The sequence below is a fragment of the Bidens hawaiensis genome, unplaced genomic scaffold (genome assembly GCF_021521415.1).
Source record: "Bidens hawaiensis isolate Kalapana, Puna unplaced genomic scaffold, B.hawaiensis_p1.1 tig00009749_1, whole genome shotgun sequence".
NCBI classification, from domain to species: domain Eukaryota; kingdom Viridiplantae; phylum Streptophyta; class Magnoliopsida; order Asterales; family Asteraceae; genus Bidens; species Bidens hawaiensis.
In genome coordinates this window covers 1,390-11,708 of record NW_027491729.1, presented here as the reverse complement: position 1 = coordinate 11,708, position 10,319 = coordinate 1,390, and the positions used below count along the sequence as shown (strand labels likewise).

The 10,319-nt window shown below is 34.2% G+C and overlaps 1 long non-coding RNA gene across 1 annotated transcript; it reads right to left on the bottom strand.

The window, feature by feature from the left end:
* Window positions 1-8,382: 8,382 nt before the first annotated feature.
* LOC143533477 (uncharacterized) lies at window positions 8,383-9,854 on the bottom strand. The gene is made up of 3 exons (XR_013135363.1): window positions 9,550-9,854; window positions 9,205-9,362; window positions 8,383-8,602 (listed from the first exon to the last, which is right to left on the bottom strand). It is a non-coding gene; the product is annotated as an uncharacterized LOC143533477 (long non-coding RNA).
* Window positions 9,855-10,319: the final 465 nt, after the last annotated feature.

The following is a 10,319-nucleotide window of genomic DNA, read 5'->3' as shown; positions in this document are numbered from 1 at the left end:
TAACGAGCCATGAAGAGCCCGATCTCAATTAGGTTCGAGCTCGGATCGTTTAACTTGCAGAGAATTCGAGCTTGAGTACTTGTTATTAGCTTAATTATTGAAGCTTGAGTTCGGCTAGTGAGTATTTTTCAAGCTCAAGCTTGCCTCGTTTGTTATTTATTATTTAACTTATACACATGTTTATAATTATTTTAGACGTGTATGTGTGTGTGTATATAGAGAGAGAGAGAGAGAGAAGATAGAATACAATAATTGCTTAACATACTTTAGGTACAAGAATACTTATATTCATGAAATCGATCCATGCACATCACAAGATCTCGAAATCATCAATACATATCCAATTAATCATTGGCTCACCGAAATAAATAGTTTTGGATCGTTAATCGATCAATTTTTTACTTTTTTTCATAAAAATCGTTCTTAGCGTTTTAGTATTTTTGGCTGAGCGTTTTAGTATTTTGGCTGAGCATTTTAGTATTTTGGCTGAGCGTTTTAGTATTTTTTTCCTTTGAGCATTTTGTTTTTTTGCCTTTGAGCATGATTCGCGTACGTTAAGGATTATTGTACGTTATCCTGACCCTCTGACCATATATATAGGGTTAAGCTCATGTGAGAAGTAATATTAGTGTGAGAAATAATTCAAACCAATCGGATTTTTTCTTTTCATTTTTTCATTTAAATAAATGTATGAACATATTGGTAATTATCATAATTTCTTTTATACGGTAGGTATTAATGGTCTTTTGAAGTTTCAAATTATCAAAACAATTTTTTATATCATATATCTTTGCTAACTTTTAATTTAAAAATTAATAAACATTAATATCGAAATCATCATTCCAATTACGTATAGTTGCTCATATAATAGTCAAAACATTACATTTCATAATCGGATTACAACCAATAACCAAAACTTGTCCCCAAAAACAATTTTGGCCACATATTATTTTCTTAAGTTCATCATTATCGCTCCGACTTTAGTTAAGTCTTCAACGAAACCATAATCCCAATCACTACACATAGTATCATACACAACCAACAGATCATTAGTGGTCACCTACAAATTTATAATATGACCTACAGATATACACAAAACCTACACAAAGATACACCTACGTACATTTACAACACCTACACATCAACACATACATAAGTTGTAATAAACACAAACATATCAATATATAATAACATAATATATACTACACACCCTACACATAACATAATGTATGCTTTAACCTTTCAAGAAATACACAACCTACACATAATATATACCCCACCCTACACATAACACAATTTATGCTTTAACGTTTTAAGAAATACACAACCTACACATAAAATAATATATACTACACACCATACACATAAGAAAATATATACTACGCTACATACACATAACATAATATATATACCCAGATTTAAACCTACATATAACATAAAACGTACTACACAACCTACACAGAAATTTATGTAGGTAGACTATGAAATCACTGATGAAATTAATTATTTTATAAATAAAGAATTAAAAAGAAAAAAGAAAGAAAGAAAGCTATAACCTTTAACGTTATAATACCTTCACATGCAACACCAAAACCATTTTTTCAACCATGAACGACCTATATTCCTCGTGAAAATGAAAAAAAAAATTGAAAATTTTATGAATTGTTTAAAGTTTGGAATGATTTTCCGCATATATGAATTGTTTTTGGAATGTTTGATATTAAGAGATGAATAAAGCTTAAATTTTTGGATTGATTAACACACTAATATGATTTCTCCATTAAACCATCTCATATGTATATATATATATATATAGATAGATAGATAGATAGATAGATAGATAAAAGATCCAATACAATAATCCCTAATCGTACATTACGTACGCGAGTTCCTACACCGTTGATTTCAAAAAACAAGCGGTGGCAATATTGTAAATTTCATCAACTTTGATCCACTGCTCCCATCGATTCCGTTCACCTTCACCGTCATAATTCATCAATTCATCACTGTCCAACGATTGAATCTACCGTCGCGACCATCGACGATACCTGCGTGAACATCATCTTCCTCAGTCACGAGTTGTTCACAGATAAGTTGATCAAATTGACCAATTGAAATTGAAATTGCTGAACTAATTGATCAATTAAACTTTGAAATTGATCCAATTAATCATCAATTTGAAGCTTCAATTGATCAATTTTGAGTTTTGAGTGATGGGTTTTAACTAAACGTTTAAAGGTTTAAGTCTGAACGTTAAGGATGAGAATTTGGCTTGAACGTTTAAAGTTTTTTAGCCTGGACGTTTAGAGGTTTAACATTAGAACGTTTAAGGGTGGATTTAGCTTGAACTTCTAAACCTTTTGTTATAACTTCTAAAGTTTTGGTACAGAACTTCTAAAGTGTTTGTACAGAACTTCTAAAGTTTTTGTATAGAACTTCTAAACCTTTTGTTAGAACTTCTAAAGTTTTAGTGCACAACTTCTAAAGTTTTTGTATAGAACTTCTAAACTTGAACGTTTAAAGGTGTTCGTTTTGGTCAGAACGTTTAAATGTACAGTGTCTTCAGTTTTGTTTAACATCCAAAATAAGTTGCAACTGTAAAATTGAAGGCTTAAATTTGTATGATTAGGCGAAAAATTGAAGAACAAACAATAATCGTTTGTTTAATTGTAAAAAAATATTGATCGATTGTGTTTGAAGTTTATTTGCACGTAATGAACATTTTAAGTTTAGATAACTCAAAATTTAGCTCGACGTCAATTTGTAGATTAGTTTGATACGGATCGACGGTTGAATTATATTGATATGGATGAACGCCCGATGAATCAATTGATGAACTAGATCATGGAATTAGATTTAGGTTATTTACGATTATGCCACCGCGTAAAATTAGATCGACGTTTATAAAGCTCGCGTACCTAATGTACGATAAGTGATTATTGTACACACACACACACACACACATATATATATATATCGAGAGAGAGAGAGAGAGAGAGGTTAAAATAAATAGTTAATATTTCCCAAGAATTGTAGGAAGGAATATGGACCATTAGATTTAATAAAACACATAGGGCTATGATCGTCTACCACAAAATATTTTAATTTTGGAATAAAAATCCATATTAACTAACCTCCTATTTTTGGAATAAATATAGAGCGTTTCTTTAACAAATGAGAGTACTATTCTAGTAGTGTTTGTGTTTCAAATTGAACTTCCCAACCCAATACATCCATACATATTTCTACTAGCGTAAAATAAAAATTGAATTTAAAAAACACATCGAATATTTAAAATTTAGTGTATTTTTGTAACAAACAAGATTGCTTTTCATAGTGTGTTTTTGTTTCAATGTCAATTGTTAGGTATTAAACAGAGTCGGTACACAGCGGAAACATAAACATACATGCACAAACGAAAGCAATAAATAAGAGACACAAGATTTTACGTGGTTCGGTCAAGGCGACCTACGTCCACGGGCTGAAACTAGGGTATTTTATTAAGCACAATACAAAGATTACAATACATGACCATAATATATATAGAGAACAGTTAGGTTAAAAGACTTAGGGACCAAGAAAACGTCAAATGGGCCATCTCCATAATTAAACGGGCCGCCCCCTTTTGTCTTCTAATTGTCAACCAACGAACCCAGCCCAAAGGCCTTCACTAATCCTACCAATCTCCCACTTGAAGGCCTTGCGATAAACTCTAGCACGCCATTCAAGTACAAAGCAACCCAGTCATCAGTAATATTAGTAATATTTATTAACAAGTCTTCCAAGCTTCCAGTTCCCATAAACAAGCTAATACTTACCACCTAGTTGCAGTAACCCTCTTCAACATCAAGTACCAGAAGGGCCAGCTGAAACTCCACCGAGCCCCAACTCATCAGCCAAACTGATCCTTCCTCTATCTCAACTGATACACACGATCCACCAGATCCAGAGATAACCCGAGAACTACTACCACTCTCCTCTTTCAGCAAGAGTTCCCCAGGAGAGATTTTATCAATCGGAATAACGGTCTTCAAAACCCAACGTTGTTTTGTAACTATTCCCGGAACACAACCCGCTCCCACCGTCACCAATACTCAACTTGAATCACATTGGCACCGGGCTCCACTCTTGCAAATTGAACCTTATTTTTCCCCTTCGACTCAGCGAACCCGACTTTGTTTTGAGGGATGGTCATACTTCCCTCAGTAGGCACATGCACCATGTATAATGAACCACACCTGTTTCCATGAGCAAGAACCAGACTACCTTTAGTTACCTACAATTTACTTTCACCGAACTTTATTTCCATGCCTAGTTCATCCAGTTGACTTACAGAGATAAGCCTTCTCTTCAACGATGGAATAACCCTAACATTAAGTTTCAAACGGTTCCCAATGGAGTTACCAATTAACATCCCCAATGCTCGTAACATCAAGAACATCACCATTAGCAATGTGTACCTTCCCAAAGTTACCAACCTTTAGATTCACCATCGTCTCCCTGCTGTGCGTAGCATGAAACGAAGAACCGGAATCCATGACCCAAGAGTCCACCATGCTATCAACACTACAAAATAATGCCTCGTCATCACTGGCGCCTTTATTAATATGTCCAGCAGTGTTTACCTCAGCAGCCTTTCCTTGTAATATGTTTGGACAATCAATCTTAACATGTCCAACTTCATTACACCTCCAACACTTCACATTCTTCCGGGTTCTAGACGAACTCCTCCCCCGACTATTGCTGAACCTATTATTTTCCATTCCTCTACCAACATAAAACGTACTAGAAGATGATCCGCCACTCGTGCTTTTCCGGCGAACGTCTTCACCCAACACAATATCTCAGACCCCCTCAAATGTCAAGCTATCGGCCCCTGTAGAACTAGTAATGGCCGTTACAGTTCCACACCAACTCTCAGGAAAAGAAGATAACAATATAACAGCTTGAGTCACATTATCCAACTTCATGCCCACATAAGCTAACCTGGACATAATTGAGTTGAAATCATTAATGTGACCAGCAACTGAACTTCCCTCGTGCATCCTTGTCATAAATAATTCCCTCATCAAGAACACCTTATTGGCTGCAGACGGTTTTTCATACATATTTGACAGAGCTCCTCGTCAAAGCCAATGTAATTTTACCTCTAGCATTCTTGTCCTTTGAGTTCCAAACTGCTTCTTCGGCTTTATCCATTTTATCCAGCTTTTTCTCCAATACCATATCTAAATCATGTTCCCCAAGTAACGCCTCTATTTTCCTTTTCCACCATGCAAAATCAGTCCCGTTAAACTTGTCGATTCGAACCTTCCCGTCTTCATACATTGCAAACGAGAAAAAAGAGAAAAAACCAATATACAAAAACTCTAACCTTAACCCGGCGAATCCAAGAGTTTTTAACCAAACTCTAATCAATGGCTTCAAAGAGTTTTAACCCGGTACCACCTCGACCACCTTGTCCCGCGTCCCGCAAATCAAAACCAATAAAAAAATTACCGTACCTAAACGCTATAATCCCCCGCCAAAGAACAAACCAACACAATAATAATTGATAATAACTATTTCTTGACTTCACGTAACAAACTAATAAAAGGTAGAACACCTTTATTTCCCTCTAGTTTGTTTGTGTAGCTCCCAAGAAACAAATATATTAAACTAGTGATTTACCCGCGCGTTGCGCGGTAAAATTGGCCGGTAAAACTTGGGTATCGCAACGGGGAGTCAACGCGAATTTAGTCAATATTAGCTACGTTCGTTACGATATTGAAACTAAAACAAACTGAAAACAAAAAATAGAAATAGAGGTGAGCCACTGGGGTGGGTTAGTCGGGGCCAAACGTTGAGGCAATGACTCAACGACAATCGTATAACATATTATAACTTTTTTGTTAACACAATTAAAACAATGGTAAACCCGGTCGTTGGTAAAACTCGGTCGTTGCAGTGGCGAGTCCACTCATATTCGGGAGTTGTGGTGGTGAGTTGGTAAACTGTGGCGCTGGTAAAAATCCGAGTTTCTTGGCGGTAGGTCAACAAAAGTTATGTTGATTTCGTTTACATTTGTTACGGCAACGGTACTAAAATAAAGTTTGGTAAAACCCGAGTGTTGTCGGTACTGGACGTTATGTGGTGAGTCGGTAAAACCCGAACATTGTTAGGCCCGGACATTATGGCAGTGCGACGACACGAATTCGGTATAACAAAAAAAATGTTTGTTACGAATCTAGAAAAAAAAACGGTCGGTAAAACTCATGGCCTTAATAATGACACAAATGAAAAAAAAGGTTCACCAAAATGTTTTTTTTCCCCATTGAGAATCAAACCCGGGCTAATCAGTGAAACCCCAACTTCAAACAATAACACCAAGCCAATGGGCCATAGCTGAATTAATGGTTTGGTTTGCACAAGTAGTTATATAAAGTCTTGAAACTTATATCAACTTTGTGTCACCAACTTTTTAAATAAACCTAATCTGTTGGTGAACTTCTCCAAAAGGCGGCCACAAGAAAAGAAAACAATTAAGGCAATCAAAAGGAATTGACTTTTCCTATTATGTTATGATGAAGTCGGTGGAGCTTACAAAGAAACGAAATCAAAGTGTGATTTCTTTCTTTACACGCACAAAATCAAAAAAAAAAAAAAAAAAAAACAATCCCTACCATTTATTATTTGTTTTGACCTTGTAAAGCTCCCAAGAAAGGAAATAAAATCCTTTCTTTAAAACATCACGATTGGAAACAAACAGCTCGAAACCACAATTCGAACCAGAGCCGAAGAACCATAAAAAACCCTTCCTGCGAATCGTCTCAGTGCAACGAACCGGTGTGTTAACAACGAGCCAAAGCTCTGATGCCACTTGTTAGGTATTAAACAGAGTCGGTACACAACGGAAACATAAACACACATGCACAAACGAAAGCAATAAATAAGAGACACGAGATTTTACGTGGTTTGGTCAAGGCGACCTACGTCCACAGGCTGAAACTAGGGTATTTTATTAAGCACAGTACAAAGATTACAATACATGACCATGATATATATAGAGAACAATTAGGTTAAATGACTTAGGGACCAAGAAAACGTCAAATGGGCCATCCTCCATAATTAAACGGGTCACCCCATTTTGTCTTCTAATTATCAACCAACGAACCCGAATCAAAGGCCTTCACTAATCCTAACATCAACAACACACCAAAACCCGTTTTAAAAAAGTAAAATAATCATCATATGAACTTACAAATAGTGTGGCCTTTTTAAAAAAAAAAATTATGACAGATGTTACTAAAGCATTTTTTGGACTTTTAAGATTTAAAAAATCTTCATAAGTCTTCCATCTATATACATCAACACCACCCACAAATTTTCTAGAATTAACATTCATTCTTCAATTAAACTATCAAAAATTCAAAGATATTTCCACATGGCTTTTGGATTTCTTGTTGCTATGCATTTATATAAAAAAAAGAGTTCATGTTTAAATTAAAATTTTGAAAAAACAACGAATTAACTGATGTACACAAATATTCTAAATTAGATGATTGTTTTTATAATTATCTCATGATTGTGTTTTATATGAATAATGGTTGGATCAGAGCTAAAAAATGGAATCAGTTAATAAATGGAATCAATCAGTATAAATGAGTTTAAAAGTTTCTTTATTTAGTTATAACACAAAAGACTATAATGTCCTTTTGGATAACATAAACTAGAGTTAAAATAAAATACACTATTAAGTTTTACCCATATTTAATCTTAACCATTAATAGGTTTGATTCAATGGTAAGAATCCCTTCTTAGTCTTTCCAGACACTTTATTCTTTTTAGTATCATGAGATGAGAGAACCTTTTTGAAATTGAGAACCATTTTGGATCATAAAAAACTTAAAAATAAAAAAGTTATAAAATAAAAAAAAACATAAAAAAGTAAAAAACCAAAATTCTTATTTTATCATCCCGGTTTCATAAAAAAAACTCGGTTTAGCTAAATTATATACACATATGTATAAAACTAGTGGGAGTACCCACGCGTTGCGGCGGGACGCCACGAGGTCGTATGAGGGTGTTAGCGATAACGTATATGATTTTTGGGTCAATTCAAGAACCGGATAAGTTATAAATACTTAGTTATTATTTAGTTTATAATACCATAAAGTCTATTCACAGCAAAACTAATTTAAAGTGTTATTATAGTATCCACGCGTTGCAATGGAGTCCGTCAAATGCATTACATGTTTAGATAATTTTTAATGTGTTAAATTGGAAGACTTGACTACAATGAAATCGGATTAAATCATATCGAGAAACATCCATGACCCATGTGAAAAAAAAACATATGAGAAACACATGTATGTATATAAGCAAATTTTACTTATGTGTCCCGATTGTCCCGTCTTCATCACCAAATATATCCTGTTTGGAGTACCATCAGTGTGCATCAACTAAACTGTAATGGTACTAAGTACTAACGATAATTCAGCTGCTAAACTTTAACGATCAATGCGATGCATATTGCCCAAATACAATGTGGGAGGGGGACAATGCATATAAGCCTGAGAGTAGCATGTGCCATTATAGAATCTGAAGAGTTAAGATCATTGACCTGCAAAAGTCAAAACCAGTAAAATTATTCAAAGCATAGCAAAAGTTTCAAATAGTTTCAATTCCAAAACAAAAACTGGAAACACGAGCAGGTTGGTGGCCAGTCTAATGCGTTCAGGTTTAAACAGGTCAGCACATTTTCCTCTTAATTGCAGTAGTTAATAAAAGTGGAGCAGAATGTGGATGAAAAGGCACATCATGTATATAATGCCTAGTCCTTAATATGGTGAGGTGAGTAAATACAACTGAAATTGAAAAGTCAACACAATGAATTTGACATCGTCAAGACAGTATAGTAAGAACAAAAAAAAAAACACAGTTAAGTTTGAACTCAACTGATCGGTTAAATTAGATGTATTTATAGTTAAATGAGATAAAATTCCCACCTCTAAAGCATGTCAACGGGACCTTGTTCATGTTCATCCATTAGGCATTTGTCGAATTTGATGTTTCGTTACATTATATGTTACAAACATAATGCATCTTACACACAAAAAGACAAATAAAATTTCATTAACACAAAGACCAAATTTTAATAAGATGTTATAGAAAACAGTTCCACACACCTGAATCGATGTAACTGAGTAATAATAATGTTTGAACCTTAATCATCAAAAACCTTTCTTGCTTCGATTTCTGCCCGTATCTTTTAATAGATGGGCCAAACATCTCTTCTCATCATCCACATCACAACGATCGGGTTCCCAATTTCATTCCAATTCCCACAACATTGAACTATATTTGAGTTTCCAATTATAAGCCTATAATTTAAAAAAAAAAATATATCAATAATTGTAATGATCTGCAGTTGCCTAAAAATATATTTTTGCATAAAAATAGTTCAATGGAATATTGAACTTCCATGATTATATAAAAAAAATATTTTTATTTATATAAAATGTATTTGTTATATAAGTTTTAGATGTAGAGTGTAGTACGAATATATACCTGGTGTTTCAAAGAGCTGGAGAGGAAAAGCTTTATATTTTCCGTTTTCAGTGGACTTTTCGTCACGATATACCTACAAGTAACAAACAGAAACATATAAACATAAAAGACTAATATAAATCTGAGAAATCATTAAGATAGAAAAATTGAACACAAACTAAAATCCATAAATGTGATTGATACGTAGGAGTTACACCAGCTGGTTAAACCAACCTTTAACGGCTTCCTGCAACCAATAAACAGTAGCAAGAGTCAACTAAAAAAACTATTTTTGTAAATCAGCAACATTATCAAATATTCATGTATGCAAAATTACCTGGTTTCGTGACATTCGTGATGCGATGTGGGGAGTTGCAAACATCGCTCATAGTTATATACTTAGAGCAAATGGGCGGTATGGTTGCTCCTTCCAATTAATTCAATTATTACACCATTCTATTGTTTGCATAACCGTTCACTTCATGGCACCATCATTAAGATCGCATTGAAAACAAACTTAATTGGGGACGTGGGGGAATTCAATGGCCAAGAGAGGCCCTTGAACGAAGAGTCACCTGAAAATGAAGATACCGCCGGCCACAATTAATTTAACGGCGTCCATAGGTGAGAGTAAGCAGAAGATGACTTATATGCATTATAATGTAATATAGATATACATATATGTATATTTATGTGTATATTACGTAACTAAATATTAAATAAAATTATACATATGTGTATAATACGATGTTTTTTTTGTTTTTTATTTTTTTAATGAAACCGAAATAAAA